Below are 22,589 nucleotides of genomic sequence, written 5' to 3' on the forward strand. Positions count from 1 at the left end.
CTGCTTATCTTCCTGGCCAAGCGATTAATAAAAGTGTCAGGCAGGACAAGGCCCTACACAGCTTCCTGCAGTACCCTGAAAGTGCCCCCTCCTTCTGCTCCAGGGGACTGGCCATTCATCAGAGACATGGTGAGGGTGTGCCCTGAAGATTTCAGGGAGAGAGGGGTAGGGGTTAGAGAAGAACTCAGGAGTGTCATAAAGTCACCACTGGCTGCTGTGCCCCTGTCAGAACACGGGACATCAGCCTCCACTTTGTGTTAGGCACTGGGAGTTCTCAGGGAGTCAAGTAACACATCTTCTCACGCAATCTTCTCACCAGGAGGTTAAGCTGCAACTGGTGCCTTTGCTGTGTTCTGGGCATGAGGACCATGGCTACCAGGGGTTAGGGGAGCCAGGCCTCTCTTCTGAGTGATGCCTTCTCACCAAATCCTACAAGTCTGGAGTTTTGCAGTCACCATCTCCAGCCCCAGCCCCAAAGAATTCTGGTTTGGGTTTGTGGAGCTTTTCTTTGTTTGGGTTTTAGTTGTTTGTGTTTTTTGTTTTTGTTGGTTTTGTTGTTGTTGTTGTTGTTGTTGTTGTTGTTGTTGGTGGTGGTGGTGGTGGTGGTTTTTTTGTTTTTGTTTTTGTTTTTGGAAGCTGTTCAGAATATGGGAGTTGGTCCTGGGTATCATAGTCAGCATGGTTCACAATCAAAACTAGAACCAAGATGGGAGGTGGTTCAGTTGGATATGCTTGCTGTCCTAGCACGAAGACCTGAGTTTGCGATCCAGAATCTGAGGGGGAAAGCCAGGCATGGTAGGTGGCATGGCTGAGCCGTAAAGGTGCTCGCTGCAAACCTGGCAACCTGATTGTGATCTCTGAGCTACACGTGGGGGACTTAGAAAACCAATTCCTGCAAGTTGTCCTCTGATCACCACACGTGCCCCATGTCACACATGCACATGTGCGCACACACACACACACACACACACACACACACACACACACACACACGACTAAGACATCACCCTTGCTTACAGTATGGTGTCCTGGACAACAAGAGAGGGAAACAGACTCGTCCAGCACAGCACGTGAGGGAAGAGGCACCAGGGAGTGAGCTGCAGTTTGTCTGAAGCGACCGTGAGGTAGCACAGGCAGGGCTAGGCACTGCTATAGCTCTTCACTGCTGAATGAAACTTCTGGGACTTCCACTTCCACTGAGACCTCAAACACTGGGCTTCTCCACCTGACAGACACATCCTAGGTAGGGGGAAACACCCTGGTGTCCTGGAACACAGTACAGTGAAGAAGCTCTGACATACTCCTGTCCCCGAGTTCCGAAAGAGCCATTTTTTCCCGTTTCCACGTTCTACTTGTGATGGCGATACTGTCAACTTGACAGGACCTAGCACGGCTCAGGAGACAAACCTCTGCACATGTCTGGGAGGGAATTTCTAGGTTAGGTTGCCTGAGGTGGGAGGACCCACTCTTGCTGCGAATGGCACCTTCCTACGGCCTGAGTCGCAGACTGAAAAAAAAAGGAGGGGGGGGACGTGAACTGAGCGCCAACTTCCATCTCTCTCTGCTGCCTCACTGTGGATGTCATGTGACCCACCTGTGGATGTCATGTGACCCGACTGTGGATGTCATGTGACCAGCCGCCTCATACTCCCGATGCGGTGACTCTTCTCATCACGATGGACTGTGCCCTCGAACTGAGAGCCTGAATTAGCCCTCCTGTCCGAGCTGCTTTCCCTGGGTGTTTGGTCACAGAAAGGAAAAAGGTAGTCAGTGCACCACCCTTCACGCCGGCGAGTATACGTCCTGTGCCGACTCTCCTCTTGGAAGTTCATGTCAGCGTCATAACTCCAGTAGGGTCCCAGACAAACCCTTGTCACCCTTTAGCCCTTTCGATCTACTGTCACTGGTCCTGCGGCTTTGGCAAACTTCACTCATCTGTATTTGGACAACAATCCACGGCGGGTATGGGTATTAATGGACCTGCGACAGTGCCCTAGAAATATGGGATCCGTGTAGCCAAGGATGGCCTTGGACTTCGGATCTCTCGCGATTGATTCTCAAGTGCTGGGATTACAGAGTTCTGCCACCATGGCTACTTTCTACAACACTGGGGATGGAACCCAAGGCTTTGCACATACTAGGCAAGTTCTCTCTCATCCAGATAAACCTCCTACTCTTTATCTCTCAAGCTCAGTGGTTCTCAACCTTCCTAATGCTGCGACTCTTTGATACAGTTCCTCACATCGTGATGACCCCGACCATAAAATTATTTTCACTGCTACTTCATAGCTGTAATTTTGTTACTGCTATGAATCAGATTGTAAATATCTAGGACTCACTAGGATCTAGGACTCACTCCCAGCCACTCACAGGGTGCCGCATTGACAGCACCCTGTGTGTGTGTTTCAGACTGAGGTAAGAATGGGAGAATTAACTGAAGACTTAGATATTTTAACATTCTTTTTCATTACAATTTTTCTTTGTTTTTGAGAATTTCATACACGTATACAAATGAAATATGATTACACCCCCTCCAATATGTATCATATATATGTATTACACATATATATGTACTTTGTATCACAGACATATACATACACCATATACACATACACATATATGTTGCTGTATAGCGCCCCAGTGTCTCCAGCCACTGCACATTTTCCTACACTCAAACCATCACATAAAAGAACACACAACAACACCCGCGGATCCTGGCCCGCAGCAGCTCTCTGCTCCCAAACCCCGTGGGAGAGAGACCTCACCGCCTGGTCAGGTGGGCACTCCTGAGGCTGCAGAGCAGAGGAGACCACCAACACTGCCCACCCCTGCCCACATCCCTGGCCCAAGGGGCAACTGTATAAGGCCTCTGGGTTCCCGTAGGGGAGGGCCCAGGAGCGGCAGGACCCCTGCGCCTGAGACGCTGCCGGAACCTGAAGGAAACAGACCGCATAAACAGTTCTCTGCACCCAAATCCCGTGGGAGGGAGAGCTAAACCTTCAGAGAGGCAGACACGCTTGGGAAACCAGAAGAGACTGCACTCTGCGCACATCCAGACGCCAGAGGAAAACACCAAACGCCATCTGGAACCCTGGTGCACGGAGGCTCCCGGAAAGAGCGGCGCAGATCTTCCCAGTTGCTGCCGCCGCGGAGAGGACTTAGGCAGTACCCCACGAGCAAACTTGAGCCTTGGAACCACAGGTAGGACCAACTTTTCCCCTGCAAGAAACCTGCCTGGTGAACTCAAGACACAGGCCCACAGGAACAGCTGAAGACCTGTAGAGAGGAAAAACTACATGCCCGAAAGCAGAACACTCTGTCCCCATAACTGGCTGAAAGAAAACAGGAGAACAGGTCTACAGCACTCCTGACACACAGGCTTATAGGACAGTCTAGCCACTGTCAGAAATAGCAGAACAAAGTAACACTAGAGATAATCTGATGGCGAGAGGCAAGCGCAGGAACCCAAGCAACAGAAACCAAGACTACATGGCATCATCGGAGCCTAATTCTCCCACCAAAATAAACATGGAATATCCAAACACACCAGAAAAGCAAGATCTAGTTTCAAAATCGTATTTGATCATGATGCTGGAGGACTTCAAGAAAGACGTGGAGAACTCCCTTAGAGAACAAGTAGAAGCCTACAGAGAGGAATTGCAAAAATGCCTGAAAGAATTCCAGGAAAACATAAACAAACAAGTAGAAACCCATAGAGAGGAGACACAAAAATCCCTGAAAGAATTCCAGGAAAACACAATCAAACAGTTGAAGGAATTAAAAATGGAAATAGAAGCAATCAAGAAAGAACACATGGAAACAACCCTGGACATAGAAAATCAAAAGAAAAGACAAGGAGCTGTAGATACAAGCTTCACCAACAGAATACAAGAGATGGAAGAGAGAATCTCGGGAGCAGAAGATTCCATAGAAATCATTGACTCAACTGTCAAAGATAATGTAAAGCAGAAAAAGCTACTGGTCCAAAACATACAGGAAATCCAGGACTCAATGAGAAGATCAAACCTAAGGATAATAGGTATAGAAGAGAGTGAAGACTCCCAGCTCAAAGGACCAGTAAATATCTTCAACAAAATCATAGAAGAAAACTTCCCTAACCTAAAAAAAGAGATACCCATAGGCATACAAGAAGCCTACAGAACTCCAAATAGATTGGACCAGAAAAGAAACACCTCCCGTCACATAATAGTCAAAACACCAAACGCACAAAATAAAGAAAGAATATTAAAAGCAGTAAGGGAAAAAGGTCAAGTAACATATAAAGGCAGACCTATCAGAATCACACCAGACTTTTCGCCAGAAACTATGAAGGCCAGAAGATCCTGGACTGATGTCATACAGACTCTAAGAGAACACAAATGCCAGCCCAGGTTACTGTATCCTGCAAAACTCTCAATTAACATAGATGGAGAAACCAAGATATTCCATGACAAAACCAAATTTACACAATATCTTTCTACAAATCCAGCACTACAAAGGATAATAAAGGGTAAAGCCCAACATAAGGAGGCAAGCTATACCCTAGAAGAAGCAAGAAACTAATCGTCTTGGCAACAAAACAAAGAGAAGAAAAGCACACAAACATAACCTCACATCCAAATATGAATATAACAGGAAGCAATAATCACTATTCCTTAATATCTCTCAACATCAATGGCCTCAACTCCCCAATAAAAAGACATAGATTAACAAACTGGATACGCAATGAGGACCCTGCATTCTGCTGCCTACAGGAAACACACCTCTGAGACAAAGACAGACACTACCTCAGAGTGAAAGGCTGGAAAACAACTTTCCAAGCAAATGGTCAGAAGAAGCAAGCTGGAGTAGCCATTCTAATATCAAATAAAATCAATTTTCAATTAAAAGTCATCAAAAAAGATAAGGAAGGACACTTCATATTCATCAAAGGAAAAATCCACCAAGATGAACTCTCAATCCTCATCTTCGGTTGGTTTATATACAAGTGTGCAATTTCTAGGCTTGAAAGTAAAATGATGCTATCTGGTGCTGGATAGAGGAGCCTTATTTTTTATTATGGCAGCTTGCTATTTTTGTAACATGGTGATTTGGTTGAACACAATAAAGTACAGTAGTAACTGATCTCCCCTTATTCCTGGATGAGTGAGGAGATGATTAAATGTTGATGTCAGCATCCTTGAGCATATTCAGATGAGCTTCTGCTTCTGTTGAAAATGATGCTGTGTTTGATTGTGGTCCGAAGCTTTGAAGCACTACTTGGCATCTCCTTCCTTGGAGGTCTCACTGTTTAAACATAACAGATTTGATAGCTTGTTGGTAAGGTGAGGTCCAGCTTGTCTCCACTAGGTCATCTTCATGTGAATCCGGTGGTTATACGGTTTTGTTTTAGGGATATTTCATTTTTTAAATAACGGTTTTAGCTGACATTCATGGAGAGAATGAATCCTTAGAAGTGTGCCACTAGTGAAAGGAAATCCTGTCTAGAGTATGTTTCTTTACAAAGCTGTGTCACACCATCCTTTGGGCCCTCTGCTGGAAAAGTAGAATCAAGTCTCAAATAATGCCTTTTAAATTGTATCCTCTAGTATTATAGATGTAGGACAGTACTGTATCATACCTCTGTGGATGTAAAATAGCTTGTACCTGCTTTATGATACGTAGTAGTGACCGTGCTTTATCAGAGCTGTTTTTAATGATGTTGCTCAGAATGTTTTCTTTCCAGATGATGATTGAGAAGCTAATTTAAAAAAAAATGGTGCCAGGTACCACAAGAGTAACAGAATTGTGCTGTTTTCTCGGGTTTTGTGTTCTTACTTTTTTTTTTCTCTTTTTTTAATGGAGTGTGCTGGATGTCTCTACAGTTTTGTTCAGATGACTGCAGAACCTGGAAAAGCTGTTGCTGCTGTTGATACATAACACACTGCTATTATTGGTCTTTTTATATAAATATAAATATATATATATATATAAAGAAATCTTAGAGGGGGCAGACAAGGAATTGGGCAACATTTGTAGTGTAAATAAATATAATAATTTAATAAAAATTAAGATAATATGAAAAAAAAGAACACACAACACAATAACCTTAGATCCAATTGATAAGATATAATTGCCCACTTAAACATACAAATCCCAGTACCATCCATCCCTTGAGAAGATTAATAACAACCTGTAAATACACAGAGCGAGATCTTTACGTCAGCCTCCATTGTCCCGCCACAGCTTCTCCCCCCCTTTCTGTTCCAGTCTTCTTTTCTTCCTTCAAACTCCTCTCCCGCCCATCCTTCCTTCTCCTCCAGTGACAGGTCTCCTTGTATCCTGTACCTGCCCCTCACCTGTATTTTACAAATTCAATGGGGAGAAGGTTCTGGTGAAGTCACCTGATTCCTGAGTAAGAGACTAGGCAGCTGTCCTTGAGGCAGTGGAATTATCATCAAAATACAGATAACTCCAGGGCAAACCACAACATTTCCCCCTTTTTGTCCAGCTAAAAAGCCTTCACTTACATATAAATTGAGTACAATTATTACCATTCTACAATTTATAAAGCATATGATATACTCAACACCCAGTCCATCACTATATCAGTTAAACAGAATATTTAGTTATCCATTCCAGCTTAAGAATGGCTTAAAATCTATATTATATCTTGGCTAGCTTTTATACTATCTGATAACTATCCAATAAAATATGTATATTCAGAGTTAAACAGCCTGATAGGCTATGAGACCGTAATCAGTCTTCAACCCCGTCAGAAATCTGGGAATGACCAAATATCTATACACATAGGAAGCCTAACACGGCTTCCAGAACTGAGAGGTTGTAGAGACAATTCTCCACTAGCACAGTCCCCTGTTAGCAACATGTGATGGAAAGTCTTCAGCCTTCTGGCCCAAAATCCACTGACAGACTCTTGAAATGCAGATTTTGAAGGGCTGATCACCCTGTTTTGGCAGAGTTTATCAGTCAACTATTCTGCATAATTTGTCCTTTTCCGGACAGTATTAGTCTGCAGATGAAACAGGCAGTTTTGTGTAGTGGCTGCCCAGCCACAAAGTATTGCCTCACCTGGAGGTAGAGATGTGCAAATTCTTCATTAAATCCACCAAAGGGGAACCAAAGGGGAACAGATACGTCTCAGCAAAAGATAAATAACTTTAAATCTCAAATTTTGTGGATTTCTGACGTTTTTTGAAAACCATCTATCTATATAAGACAATCTGGACTGTTGTCTTTATATCTTAATATTATCTTGAAAGTACTCTCACAAAGTCAGAGCCACAAATTTGCTATATGCTTAACTCATATGTGTAATCAACTTAGAAGTTTGTGATGACACCATTAGAAGGACTGGATCTAAGCCTTGTACCTTTAAACTTTTAACAAATAAATTCTATATCAAAGCAAAGATATGATTTTAGCTTAGTTAACAAATGAGATTATGACTGTACAACTCAATCTAGCTAATTCTTCCCTGTTAAATTACAACCATTTCTAAATTCCTCATAAAAACAACTTTAGAATAACCGCTTTCAGTCCCCCAAAAGTCCATGGAATTGGGGTGATGACTCCTCTATAACTTCTTCAAGCTGTACATGGGCGTTGAGATATCCTTGGGGGTAGGGGGTAGGAAGAATGAAGCAAATGCTATAGCTGATGTGTCCTGACTGTACCCAGCTGAAAGTCCTTGAGACCAGAAATCCAAGTAGGCACATTCTGCAAAATACAACTCTCGAGACAAAAGTTTAGAATTGAAATCTCTTTTTGTTTGATTCTCCTGAATTAATTTTTTCAGGCGGTCTACCTCTATCAAATCTGACCAGTATGACTCTGTGAGGTTTCCAGAGCCTAATCACACTTTTTAAAAACACAAAGACAAAATCTTTCTCCCAAACTATTGTGTTCCTTAGTCTGAAACCAGAAAAGCTTGGATCTTGCACTCTCTCCCAGAGTAATAATATAACCATAAAACTCAAAGTCACACCCATCATGAAGACTAAACAATTTTTTAAAAAGGAAGTAAGCTAAACAATGAGCCTGATAGGCTTTTGTACTTTGTGATATCAGGAAATTAACCCAAAATTCCCGTGGAGCCCACGTTAAGAGAATCTGAGCTTCCTGATGTGGTAAATATAAAAAGTAACCACAAACCCTCGCTAGCCGGCATCAACAAGCCATATGGCCTTTAGCGAGGTAATTCATAAAACAAGCCAAATACCTTTTATCAATTCCAATATCAATAAGTAACATATCAAACCAGGACTTTAGCCTGAAATATATCCATCTGTTAAGCTCTCTACCCGGAGTCACAGATTTTTCTTTAATCTTAATAACTTCTATAATATATGTCTGCATTCACTCTGTCTGGTGTTACAGACATTCATCACAGCTCTCTACTTGGAGGTAGTGACTAATTTTTCCCTAAGTTCTGAGCCGTGGATGGAAATCCTCGCCTGATTTGGCTTTGTATGTTCAAGCGGGCAATTATATCTTACTAATTGGTAAACATTATTGTGTTGTGTGTTCTTCATGTGACGATTTGAGTGTAGGAAAGTGTGCAGTGGCTGGAGACACTGGGCCACCGTGGAGTTGGGATGTGTTTCCACCAAAATGTCTAGCAGATACCTTGGGGCACTGAGGTGTCAGACCTAGTGGAATAAAAGACACCAATCCTTTTTTTTTGTTTTTTATATTTTTACAACAACACATCTACATCTTACTAAGCCCAGTGCTTGGTCCTGACTGTGTGTGCATGGGTGTGAGGCCATCCAGAGGCATGTGAGAAACCTCCCAGTGGCCACATCCTCCAAAAAGAACAATTCTCCCTCTCCCAGCAGCTACAGACCACCATCCTCAGTAAGGGCAGAGGCAAACGGAGCAACCCCCACACCTAAAGCAGAATTTTGTCGTTCTTGCCTTAATAACCCCCGAGTGGGCATCTTACTGGCTGTGCTGCTGGAAGATGAAGCCAGACTTGGACCAGCTGCCATTTGAGGGTGCTGAGGAGACACAACTGGGTTTGGAGGTGGCTCAGTGGATAAAGTGTCTGCCTCGCAAGCATGAGGACCTGAATTTGGACCCCTGGAACCCTCATGAAAAGCTAGGTGGCAGCCCATTTCTGTAACCCCAGCCGGGGAGGCAGGGAGAGGTGGATCCTTGGAACTCATTGGCTGCTCAGACTGGCTGAATTAGTGAGCTCCAAAACCAAGGCGAAAGAGGAAGACAGTTGATGTTAGCCTCTAGCCTTATGTGTAGTACACATACATATATACACACACCAAACTATTAACACACACATGCACACCTACATACACATGTACAAACACACACACACATGCACACCAAACATGTCAACATACACATACATACACACCAAATGTGTTAACATACATACATACATTCACACTTACACATGCACACACAGGCATACACACAAGCACACACACACACACACACACACGGGTGTAATGGGTCTGCTCGTGTGAAAATGGGTCTACCTGTACCCCTGTAATCAACAGATTAAGCACACTGGGGGTCACATGTCATTTGTGGGTGTTGTGAGGGGACTCACCTGATCAGTGGGGGTGAACTGGGGCCCGTTTCCTGTAGGTTGAACATGTGTGTCATCAGTGATGGAACCCCTGGGCAAAGAGCTCCTTCTGCTTCTCTAGCCAGGTCTTAAAGTTGGTGATGTGAGTCGTGAGGTCTCCCTGTGGTCAATGTAATTCTCCACATACACTTAGCAAATGCTAGCGCCACTTTGGCAGGAAGAAAACAGCTTGCCAAGGAGGAGGCACCTAAGGGGATGACAGGATGCAGACACAGCCTCATTCTGTTACACCCAAATTGGGTACCAGATCCAGGATCCTTAGAGGTGCTAAGGAGAAGCCTGAAGATTTCCTTGAAGGAATGAAGGAGACTTGAGTGTCAGTGGGGGCTAACCAGTGTCCTATGCAACAGTGGGGGCTCAGAGAAAGAGATCAGATGGGATTGGGGGCATTGGAACTGGGAAAGGTTTAGAAGTGTCTGAAAGGTTCCCGCCAGCAGCTAAGGGAACAGGGGTTGAGTCGGTAGGAGGCAGGCAAGGAGCGGGCAGAGAGGAGGCTTGGCTAGAGAGGGTTAGAGAGACCTGGGCAGGATGCAAGAACAGCTCTGAATGTTAGCATTTGGGAAACCTTCTCTCAGCTCCTTGATCCTTATAAACGAGGGGGAATGGAGCTCAGAGGCAGCCCCATTGGTAAAGCGAGAAGGAGAAGTTGGTCCTTAGAATCCACAGAGGACAGCTGGATGTGGTGCTGCACACTGAATCCCAGTGCTGGAGAGGGGCAGGCAGAGGCAGGCAGACCCTGGGCCTCCCTGGCCAGCTAGTCTAGCAGAACTGGGGGATCACGGCCAGTGAGAGACCCCACCTGTTAAAAGAAAAAGAAGAACCCGTGGATTTGAGAGAGAAACCGAGTGTGGTACATGGCTGAAGAGAGAAAAGGGAAGCAGGGAAATAGTGTATGATAATCTCAAAAACATTTTTAAAAAGGATTTTTATAAAAAGGACCACAAAGAGCTGGGGAAATGGCTCAGTGGGTAAGAGCATTTGTAAAACTACAAGGACTGGAGTTCAAATCTCTAGCACCCATGTGAAAGCTGCCCGTGTTTGTACGTGTGCCTTGCCTGTAAGCCTAGCACTACAAGGAGGCAGACACAGGAGGATCTACTGCACTTGGTGGCTGCATCCCGAGCTCCAGAGTTAGGGAGAGAGCTTGCTGCAAGGGATGAAGAGGAGAATGATAGACAAGAACTCCTGTTCTACTGTGATTCACGGGCACACATGTGTGTACCACGTACACATGTGCACATACCACATACACATGTGCTCACATCAAATACACACATGCTCATACCACATACACATGTTCTCATACCACATACACAAGTGTACTCCTAACACATACACACATGTACATACCACATACACCACACCTGTACATACACCACACACATACATGCTCATACCACATACCTACATGCTCATACCAAATACACATGTGCACATACCACATACACACGTGCTCATACCAAATACGCAATGCACTGCTGATCACACACACACACACACACACACACACACAGAGTTAAAAGTAATTTTTAAAGGAGAGTGGGGAAAGCAAGAGCTAGCACCTCTCAGCTTCACAATCAGCCGCTATCTTTTCCTGTTAGTGTGAAGATTTAGCCTCCGCCTAGGCAGCAGGGAAGGAAGGCACCAGAAGCGCTTCCCTCAGCTCATCTGCATTTCAAACAGCCCCGTTTGTTTTATCTTCTAATTAGCATACTCACCCTTAGCTGCAAAGAGTCCATTAGAGGGAACTCTGCTCCAGGCCTGGGCTCCTCCTTTAAATATTTTTAAAGTGTGTGATTAATACACTTGCCCAGGCACTGCCTGGACTGTGCTGAGGGTCAGGGGGCAGGAAAAGAAGGGAAAATGGCTGCTCTCAGGCTGACTGGCTGATTAATCACTGACTCCCTCCAATAAATCACGGCAGATGGCAGGAGCTGGCTGCTGGCCCTGAGGGGCTGCTGACTGGCTAGGCTGGAGCAGGGTCGGAGGAGATCTGAACACCTGGGTGATGTTCTCTGGCCTTCATCAGTGCCACAGGCCTTGGGCCCTTCCCACTCTGTCCTCAAAGTCCCCAAGTCGAAGAGAGAAGGGCAATTGGGAAGGTAGAGGAGGGTGCCACTAAGCTCCATGTATTCCCTGGGATAGCTGTGAATGAAGCCCACCACAGAATGGTAGTTACTTAAACTTTGTGTTGTTTGATGTGAATGTGAGTGTATGTGAGTGTGTTAGTGAGTGTTTATGAATGTGTGTGAGCATATGTGAGTGTGTGAGTGTGTATGGGCATATGTGAGAGACTGTGTTTGAGTGTGTGAGCGTATGTGAGAGTGTGGTCACGTGAGTATGTATGAATGTGTATGAGTGTATGTGTGTATGAGTGTGTGAGTGTATGAGTGTGTATGAGCATATGTGAGTGTGTGCGAGTGTGTATGAGTGTGTGTGAGCGTGGGTATAGTTGCTCTGGTGGACCACCTTACCCTCCCCCTAGTTTGAGGCTGGCTCTCTCTTTTTCTGGTTCCCACCCAACACGCTGCTGGAGCTCCTCCTGTTTCACCAACCATCTGAGTGTCGGAGCTGGGATTTACATATGTGTGACAGTGTTATTTATTGTTTCTTTGTTTGTTTAAACATGGATTTTGAGAACTCAAACTCAGGTCCCCATGCTGGCCGCACAAAATGATTTTAAGAGGATTTTTAAGTGGCATGTGTATTAATCGTGTGCACAGACCAGAGGATAATTCACGAGTCTGTTCCAGAACGCGGGTGCCAACCCATGGGTCCTCTAGAAGAGCAGAATAAACTACTCCATTGAGCTAACTCTCCAGCCCCTCCCCCTTTAAGCTCGATGCACAGTTCTTGAGAAGAGAACTTTGTAGATGATGACATCTGTCATAATGTCAAACAGTTGCACACACCGAGAGATCTCTTTCTCTGGGAATTATCAGAACTCAATAACAAGATCAATTTTAGAAACTGCCAACTTCAGGGTGCGGCGTCTGGCACACTGTGAGATTTGCATAGACTTTGTATAAATTTTGTATTGAATTGCCCCCCAAATCTCTTTTTTTCAGGTAGGAGGTGCAGGCCGAGGTAGACATGTCCCTAAGGGTAGATCCCAACCAAAGTCTGCTCTTTGCTTGACCCCTTAAGGAGAGCCCCATTCCACAAAGGCTCAGAAATGGAGGTCCCAGCGCTGGGGGGATGGCTCAGTGGGTAAAGCATGTATTGTTCGAGGGTCTGAGCTCAGAGCTTCAGAATAGTACACGTTGTCTGTTCTTAGGGCAAGATGGGCGGTGGAGACAGGAGAATTCCCAGATGCTTGCAAGCCTCCTCGCCTGGCTTACACAGAGGTAAACAAAAGATGACAGGCAAAAACTCACACCCAAAGTTGTCTTCTGACATGTATCATGGTAGGTCTATGTGTGTGTGTACAGACACACACACATGTGCACACATGCACATGCACATACACCCTCCACATGCACATGCATACTCTATACACATATGCACACATACTCACGCACACACACATGCACATACATGTGCACACACACATGAAATATAAGAAGCACACATTAGCTTACCGCCTGCCCAGGCCTACATCCTGGCACACCAGTCCCTTTTAGCTTCCACACCACCTCTGGCACACCTCGAGCTGTTCTGACTGGGGACAAGCTGTTCCCATCAGGGCCAGGACTTCTGTCCACGATCCCCCAGTGCGTACTACATAGTGTTTTCTTTGTCCCTTGGCATGTGCTCTTTTCCAAGAGAGGTGACTTCCTGGACACAGCTCTGGAGTTGGCCTAAAGTCTTCCTAGGGCTAGAATCACTACTGCTAGAACACTTCCCTGGCCTAGCTCAGGCAACCGAGGGCTCAAGATAATTCACATGCCATGCACAGGTAGAAAGGGCATGGTGCCCAGGCCCTCTGAGGCACGGGCTGAAGGGGAGCATATTGAGGCCCTCTTAGATACTACTAATCTGCTAGATGGGGGCTGGTGCCACAGAAGCTGACCCATAGACCTTCCAGAGCCCCACTGTGGTTGAGGCTCGAGGCTGGGGTGGTGGATTCCCAGTGGTTCCCCCTCAGTCTATCAAAGTCCGTGTGCCCACAATATAGTGGCTGGAGTCTCTTCTTCACAGCTGCTGCTCTCTCTGAGCAGACAGAGCAATGGTTTCCCTGATGCCACAGACCCCACTGTGGAATGATGTCACATCTCTATAATAGTATGCCTATTAGTCAGTGTTCTCTAGAGGAATGGACTTACCAAAACAAATATATTCTAAAGGAAGATTCGTTAGATTGGCTTACATAACAGCTCCTGGGTAGTCCAACAACGGCTGCCTGGTCGCCTCAGAGTCAGAGGACTCTGTAGCTGCTCAGCTCAGGACATCTCAGCAGTCTCAATCTAGTGCTGAGGGCCTGGGGGATTCCTGAAGAATTATAGACTTTAGTGCATATTGGAAAAATTAAAGAAGCTGGGTTCTGATGCCAGTGAAGAGATCATCATCACCATCTCCATCACCACCACCACCACCACCACCACCATCTATGTCATCATCACCATCTCCATCTATATCATCACCATCACCATCACCACCACCACCACCAGCAGCAGCAGCAGCAGCAGCAGCTGTGACAGTGGCAGGGTAAGGGGCTCACAAAGCAGGTCAGTGATAATTAGAGAAACTTAAAGGCAATGAGATAAAAGGAAGGCCTTTCCTCAGACTCCTTTCACCTTATCTGGCTACCACCAAAAGGTGCTGTCTACATTTAGGGTGGATCTTCCCACTTCAAACTGAACAAGAGAATCCCTCACAGATGCCCAGAAGCCTGGATCTTAGTTGATTCCAGATCCAGCCAAGTTGACAACCAGGATTGACCACCATAGTGTGTGTGTGTGTGTGTGTGTGTGTGTGTGTGTGTCTTTGTCTGTGTCTGTGCGCGTGTATGTGTGTGTGTGTCTGTGTGTCTTTGTGTGTGTGTCTGTGTGTCTTTGTGTGTGTGTGTCTGAGTGTGTGTGTGTCTTTGTCTGTGTGTGTGTGCGTGAGTGTGTGTGTGTGTGCGTGAGTGTGTGTGTGTGTGTGTGTGTGTGTGTGCATGTAGATGAAAGGACAACCTTGGTGTGGTTTGTCAGAAGTCATCCACCTTGTTTTTTGAGACGACATCTCTTACTAGTCTGGAACTCACTGATGGTTGGCCATTGAGTCCCAGGGACCCGAGTGTACCATGCTCGACTGTGTGTGTTTGTTTAATGTGGGTTCAGGTCTTTATGCTGGGGCAGCAAGGACTTTGTCAATTGAGTCATTGCCCAAACTCCTAGGGTGAACTTTAAAGAATCAGAGACCACTGCCCCTGCCTCATGGATGACACTACAATGTGGTGGAGGGGTGAGAAGAGGGAAAAATGGAGCAGAGTGTGCAGTGAGAGGGGAGAACTGGACACTGATGGCTGGCGGTGACAGCTGAGGGTTGAGGTTGACATGGGAGACATGGCGATGACAGGTGAGAGAGAGGGCTGAGGCTGACCTGACGAGCTATCATTGCCCACTAAGGGGAGGCAGTGTGGCGTACAGTATGGAGCTTATGCAGACACAGACTCAGCCCCAAACCCGCTGCCTGGCCTCGGCATCTGCCTGGCTCTGGGCAGTGATGGAAACCTGAAGTGAGGAAAGGTTCACTTTCTGGATTGGACCTCCTTGAAGGACACGGTGGTCTTCGATGCCACTGCCACTGGAGGCCATGTTGGTATCTGTGGTCTATGCAGGTTAGGATGAAGTCTGAGATCTTTGTGGATAGATGCAGTCTGTGCCTCTGCTTGATCCCTTGGAGGTCTTGTTGAGCAACACAAATTGGACAAAATGTTTCTTTTTTTCTCCCTTCTATTTTGGGGGGAGGGAAAGGACATGGGAAGACTGGAGGTGAGAGCAATTGGGGTGCATGAGGTGAGATTCCCAAATAATCGATTTAAAAAACCAACCAAACAAACAAACGGAATCAGAGGCCAGTCCCTGCCAGGAATCTCCAGTGCAGAAGCTTGTAGAGAACAGCCACCATGTTTCTGCTTCCTGAATCTTGCTTCAGGTATCCCACACAAAGCCAAAGCAGGCCAGAGGAGCAGCTCATCTGAGGCATCTGAAAGCAGTTCAAGTTGGGCCAGCGTGTGCACTGACGTGTGCTTAGGAGCTCATGCACGTGTGTGCATGTGCACATCGACCCCAGAGCATGGTCTCAGCTGTCATTCATCAGTAGCCATTCACCCAGTTTGTGTGTTGGAGACAAGGTCTCTCCCTTGCCAAGCAGGCCAGGCTGGTTGGCCAGTGAGTTCCAGGCATCCCCCTGTCTCTACCTTTTCAGCCCTTGGATTACAAGCACGAACTGCTATGTCTAGCTTTTAAAAAAATGAAAAACAAACAAAGTAAGCACACATGGGTTCTGGGGGATTGAACTCAGGTCGTCATGCTAATGAACTATCTCCCTCTCCATCTTGAGAGTGGCCGATGATATCACCGACCTCACCTCAGATGGCAGCTCCTTCCATGGTCAAGGATGTCCCTACTTTTGCGGAGCTCCTATCCCAATATGTGTAAAGTATATAAGGTGACATCCTGGAGATGTGGGCCCGGCAGCCGAGGAACCAGTGGATGAGAGAAGCAGGAATCCTTAGCGCTGGGAACAAGCACAACCTTCTGTGTGGGTTGCCCTTTAGGTAGAGACGTGTATGCTGAGAAGGGGGGAGATGTGGACATTGTCAGACAGAGGGAGTGACCCCAAGTGTGATAGGGGCAAGGGGTACGGACCACATGACCTGTGGTCACACCCAGTGCAGATCCTACAGCACTCACATTAGCCATTGCAGAGGATAATGTCTGTAAGAGGGTAAGAAGGGCAGGCTGGGGGCTTGGGGCCTGGGGCCTGGGGGCTGGGGCTTGGGGAAGACTCCCTAGGTACAATGCTCACTTCACAAGCGTGAAGACCTGAGTTTGAAGTCCAGAACTCACACAAAGAGCCGGGCCTGGTGCCACGTTTGCAATCCCAGCTCAGGGAAAGCTGAGACGGGTGGATTCTGGGGTGTGTTGGCTGGCCAGCTGAGCCTCATCAGAGAGCCGGTGGTCTTGATTAATTATGGCTGGAGAAATGGCTCTTTGGTGTGAGCTCTTGTTACTCAATCATGAGAACCAGAGTTCAGATCCCAGCACCTACATCAAGCGGTTTACAAATGCCTGTAACTTCAGCCCCGAGGGATCTGATGGCCTCTTCTGGCCCCCAGGGCACCGGTATTCACATGGGTCACATACACATGCACACACATAGAGAAGTTTAAAAAATTCTTTTATGCTACACACATTGGTCACAGGACATGGCTAAATCAAGTTAAAAGCACCAAGCTGCTGACCAGCTTTACTAGTACCATAGGTGCCTCACAGGCTGCTGAGGAAAGCAAGCAGAGACTTACCCACCGTGCTCCTGGGGATCGCAATAGTGACCGGCAAGGCAAGACGTGCCCATGGAGTGACAGTGGTGCAGATGTTGGGTACATATGCTTTCTGGTTGGATTTAAGGCCTGCTCCACAGGAGGGGACGATGCTAGAAATATGGCCAAGAACCCGTGATTGGGGAGCCGCAGGGGTGAGCTTACTGCTCTTCTGCTGTGGATACTGTGTCTTCTCACTTTGTGTGGTTTTTGTTTGTTTGTTTGTTTGTTGTTTTTTTTTCTATCACGTTAACACAAACTAAGGTCATCTGGGAAGAGGGAACTTCAATTGACAAAATGTCTCTATCAGGTTGGCCTATAGGCAAGTCTTGGTGGAGGGCATTTTCGTTATTAATGATTGATGTGGGAGGGCCCAGCCCACTGTGGGTGGTGCCACCACTGGGTAGGTGGGCCTGGATTGAATTTTAAAAAGATGAATGATCCCTGAGGATCAAGCAGTAAGGAGCATCTCTCCATGGTCTCTGCTTTGGTTCTTGCCTCCCTCCACGGCCCTGCTTGAATTCCTGAGCTGGCTTCTCTTAACCATGGACTGTGACCTGAAAGTATGAGATGAAATAAATTCTTTCCCTACCAGTTATTTTCAGCCATGAGTTTATCACAGCAACAGAAAGCAAACTAGGACAGAGTATCAGTGCCTTCTAAAGTCATGGCTCTCTAACTGCAGATGGGCGTGGCTTTCAGACCCACCAAAGAAGCTTCCTTGTGTAGTGGTTAACACACACACACACACACACACACATGCATATACACACATACACACATATACTTACACATATACACACACATACACATTCATGCATACATATACACTCATACATACACATACATAGACTCACACATACACACTCATACATAGACACATATGCAAACATATGCACACATGCACACCCATATGCATAATACACTTACACATATATGCATGCACACATACATACACAAACATATATATACATGCACACACATACACTCACACATATACTTACACATATACATACACATACATACACACATATACACACTTGCACACACATACAGACATATGCAAACACATGCACACATATGCATACATACACTCACACATATATGCATGTACACATACACATACACAAACATACAGATACATACACACACAAACACTCACACATATACACACACATACATACACACACTTATACACTTACTCTGACCACCACCTTGGGCCTGCAGAAACAGTGTGTCTCTTGTGTCCAAGCCATCTTGATGCCGGTTCTCAGAACCCAAAGGTCATGTGGACCTAATAGGACTAGAGCGCCATAGTCCCCATGACCCGCCTTCCTCCACTCATGTTTCCTGTCTTCGTTCTGAAACGACTGTCTGCTCAAACCCAGGGCATCTCTGCTACCAGAAAGGTCTTCTCCCCAGACACACAGGAAACAAAGGGTTACCTGGGGGGCAATCCAAGCCCTGTCAGCTTCTCTCTCTCTGCATATGGGGTGAATGAGGATTTTTCTTTGTAACCATGAGCTACAGTTTTCTCATTTCCTGCAAAGAACAGATGGGAATCCTAGTGTTAGAAAGGTCGAAAGAGAGATATGGAGGGAAGGATGAGGGAGGGAGGGAGAGAGGGAGGGAGGGGGGGAAAAAAGATGAGAGGGAGGAAGAAAAGAGAAAAGGATGTCTGGAAGGCAGGAAGAAAGGAAGGAGGGAACAAAGGGAGGGTAGGAAAAGGGGAGGAAAGAAAAGATGGGAGAAGGGCAGAAGGAAGGAGTGGAGGAGAGAGGAATGAGGGGAGGGAAGGAGCCAACCCAACCAGGAAAATAAACCCTATGGAAAAAGCCAGGCTTTAGGGGACAAGGAGAGGACCAACTTCCAGAATGGCTTCCATTACCAGCCATGAGGCAGAGATATATTCCTCACGCCTTCCCTCCCTGTCACTCATCCTGGAGGACAGATCGTACGCCATGCTCCCGATTAGGTCCTCTGACTACTAAGTGACATTGTACCACACATAACTATGCCTGCAGCCCAAAGTTTCACTGAGTGACAGAGAACATCTTACTCTTGGTGGACCCCTGCCTATCCTCTTGCCTATCTTTGGTTTTTTGAGCCCCAAGTGTCCCCTGTATCCTCCCGGCATCCTGGATGCAGGACTCAGCCCTGACAGCCAGTGAGACAGTCAACACCAGACGTTAACTCCAAGCTCTCTTACTCTCCCTATATTTCCCCTTTTTCCTGTCTGTCTTGGCTATAAACCTTGTTTTCATTACACTGGCCTCTGTGACATCCCTTCTGAATGGGTCCACCCACACCCATTGGAAAGGAAAACAGCAGTCTCCACCTTCAATGCTTAAAATGTAAAATCTACTCTTTTCCCCTGCAGCCTAAAACCTTCTGGGATGCTGGGATACATGTTTTACATGGTATAACTACCATCCCTTGTTCCACTGCAGGCATTACTAATCAATCACAACACTCTTTCCCCAGTTATCTCAGGATGTAGCCTCTGCATTTTCTTCAGCACAACAGACATGATTCATCTAAGCTTTCAGTTCTAGGCTCTGGGATGTTGGAATGCATAATTTACACAGGACTTCTTTCAGCCCTTGCTGCATGACAGACATTACTAACTGATTACAGCATTCTTCCCCACCTACTAATCCAGGGTGTGGCTTTGGTTTTCTTCAGCTCAGCAGACCAGGTAAGTCCATAAGCCTTTCTGTGCTACATATGGCCCACAAAAGTACCATTTCCAGCTCTTGTTGCATGGAAAGATTACTAAACAATTGCATTACTTTCCCCCTGCCTGTCCAGGATGCAGCTTTGAGTTTCCTTCCATGACACAGACCAGACAAGTCCATAAGCCCTCTGCGTTAGGTTCTGGGGTGCTGGAATTCATGGCTTACGTGATACCAGTTCCAGCCCTGCTCCACAGCACACATTACTAATTAACTGCAACCCTTTCTCCCTAGTAGTCCAGGATGTGGCTTCTGGGTTCCCTTCAACCCAATAGCTAGACCAGGCACATCTCGGGATCATGTCCTAACCCTGAACTGTTCCCGTCTCTCCTTTTCCTTTTCCACTCTCCTGACATCTGCCACTGAAATGATTGAGAAGCGTGGGGAGTAACCACAGTAGAGTTGACAGCTCAGGGTAATGCCACTCTCCAGGATTCTCACAAGAGACCAGTCATTAAAGAGGCAAGAGACCAGGAAGTCGAGAATCCCACAGGAAAGAGCTCGGGTTGGAGGCTTTGGCTTGGGGGTTTGGGGTAGCCCTCAAAGCCACTGAAATGGAGGGAGTTAGGGCAGGAAGTCTCTGGTCTTATCCCATGCCCCAACAGGAAGACACTTACTTCCTCTTGGAGGCCCTCTTGCTGGATTCTCCCTTCTTGCTGGTCTCTCTTCTCAGCTGGACTCCAAAGGTAGTTCACCTCATGTAGGCGCCATGCATGGGGGTGGGGCGGGGTGGTGGATGGGAGGCCAGGCTGTGTGGGCATCACCCAGCAGCCAAAACAACTGTCCTGTATAGAGCCCTGGGTTCTGTCCTCAGACGAAATTGATAGTGTTTCCCCTCCCCCAAGTGGTCTGCCACTCATTCATGTCCCGGGAGGCAAAGAGGAAAAGAAACTCAGCATTCTGTCTGAGTGACAGACCCCAGAATATGAAATCTCTTGGGTATGTCTAGAAAACAAAGGCCTGTGCCTCGGAAGTTCGCTGTGCTCTCCACGAGTCTGCCTTTGAATCCTATGGAATGTACGAATACGGAATCCGTAAAGCACCCGTTCTCAGGAAGCCATGGCCTGCTTCTTTCTGTGAGGTGCTTTTCCTGTGCCTGCCTGGAACTCTCAACTCTTTATAAGCCTCTCCAGCCTTGCCCTTCATAGTCGCCATTATCTGCCAGGGAGAGCACTCCTCGTCTGCCTGTGGTATACATCTCAGCATATGTTTCCGAACTCTGGGACTCTGCCCCACTTGCTTGGTCATAAACCGCCTAAGGTCATATCGGAGGTACATGGAGCAGCTCCCGGTGAGGCAGCTTATGATCTCTGATGCTGTTTGATTTCACTCTGGTGGATCTTCCTCCAGCATGCTCACCCTGCAAGCCTGCCTAGTCTTCACTCTCTTCCTCTGCACCGGCCCCACCTTCTGTAATCTGTCTCTGGGCAAATGCTCGCTCCCAGCTGTATTCAGTAATGCTCTCTCTCCCACACTCAAATCAACCGTCTTTATCAAGCATCGTTTGAAGACCTGGGGGAGGGGGTGCCTTCGTCCACCTTGGACCTGTTTCACAGGTTCTCATGGCTACCAGGAGAGACTGGCATGAGGCAGGCATGGCAGAGAAAGGTGAATTTACGTGTATTCTACCAGGGAAGGCTCCCTGGAGGAAGAAGTGGTGGGAACCAGAGTTTCCTGATGACCACAGACGGCATGTGCCTTGCTGCCAGTCTCTACCTGTGACAAAGGTGCTTAGACTGGGTAGGGTGATACTTCTCCTGAGCTCCACTACCCAGGGGTCGGTCACGTGGGGAAACAGTGCCACGGGCATTTTCCAGATGGGATGTCCAAAGACAGCCATACCGTAGTACTATTCTTCCCACAGAACCCTGAGGAGATTGACCCCGGGAACAGCACCTCTCCCACCTCCGTTCCCAGCATGAAGACTCCAACCTGCTTTCCTAATCAAAGCCCCAGGAATCATAGCAAATTGGAGACTCTCAGCCTCCAAGGTGCAGGGGTGACTGGGCGCATGAATAAGAAGCTGGGCTGGTGACACTTGGCTGCTTTTGAGTGAAGCGTGGCCCAGCCTCTCTGCACCACCTCATAGGCCTCCTGTGGGTTTCTAGTCCAAAACTAAGCCAACCTCATCAGCTTCCCTCCCCAGTATTTGTCCCTAATCAGGCTCCAGCCGAGGTGGGGGGCCCAGCCCTTATGGTCCAGGCAGCCGGAATCCTTAATAAAAAGCCATAGTAATAATTATGAACAAGCTATGGGGCTCCTTTTGCATCCCCTGCCATCCAATCTGGCTTAGAATCAAGACTCTAGGTCCTGCAGTGACAACCCGGCCTATACTCCAAGCATGCTACCCTGGCAAAGGACAGTGGTCCTCCAGCTTCCACCTGTTAATGAGCATCTGCTGGGGGCTTGTGAGTTCAAGGACTGTGGGAACGGAGATTGATAGGCAGTGCAGCTGGAAAACAAGCTTGGCTAGCTCTGAGCTCTGCTGGGGAGGCCGGGAGCAAGTTACACCTTTGTAACTGGCCATTCTCCTTCCCAGTATCCTTCCTTCCCCATAGTGGTACATAGCCCAGCTCCTGCACTCTGACCACTTCTTCTGGACACTTTGCCTCACAGCCAGGCAGCACTTGGCTTCCCTGGGCACCCACATTGCCCTCCATCACCAGCTAGTACCAAATGTTCAGTCTTCTACCCCTCTGAGGCCATGGGATCACTGTCTTGGTTTTCTTATGGCTGGGCTATGCTAAATTGATATGTGTACTGTGAGCTG

This window comes from Rattus norvegicus, chromosome 13 (assembly GCF_021556685.1).
Source record: "Rattus norvegicus strain SHRSP/BbbUtx chromosome 13, alternate assembly SHRSP_T2T, whole genome shotgun sequence".
Lineage (NCBI taxonomy): Eukaryota > Metazoa > Chordata > Mammalia > Rodentia > Muridae > Rattus > Rattus norvegicus.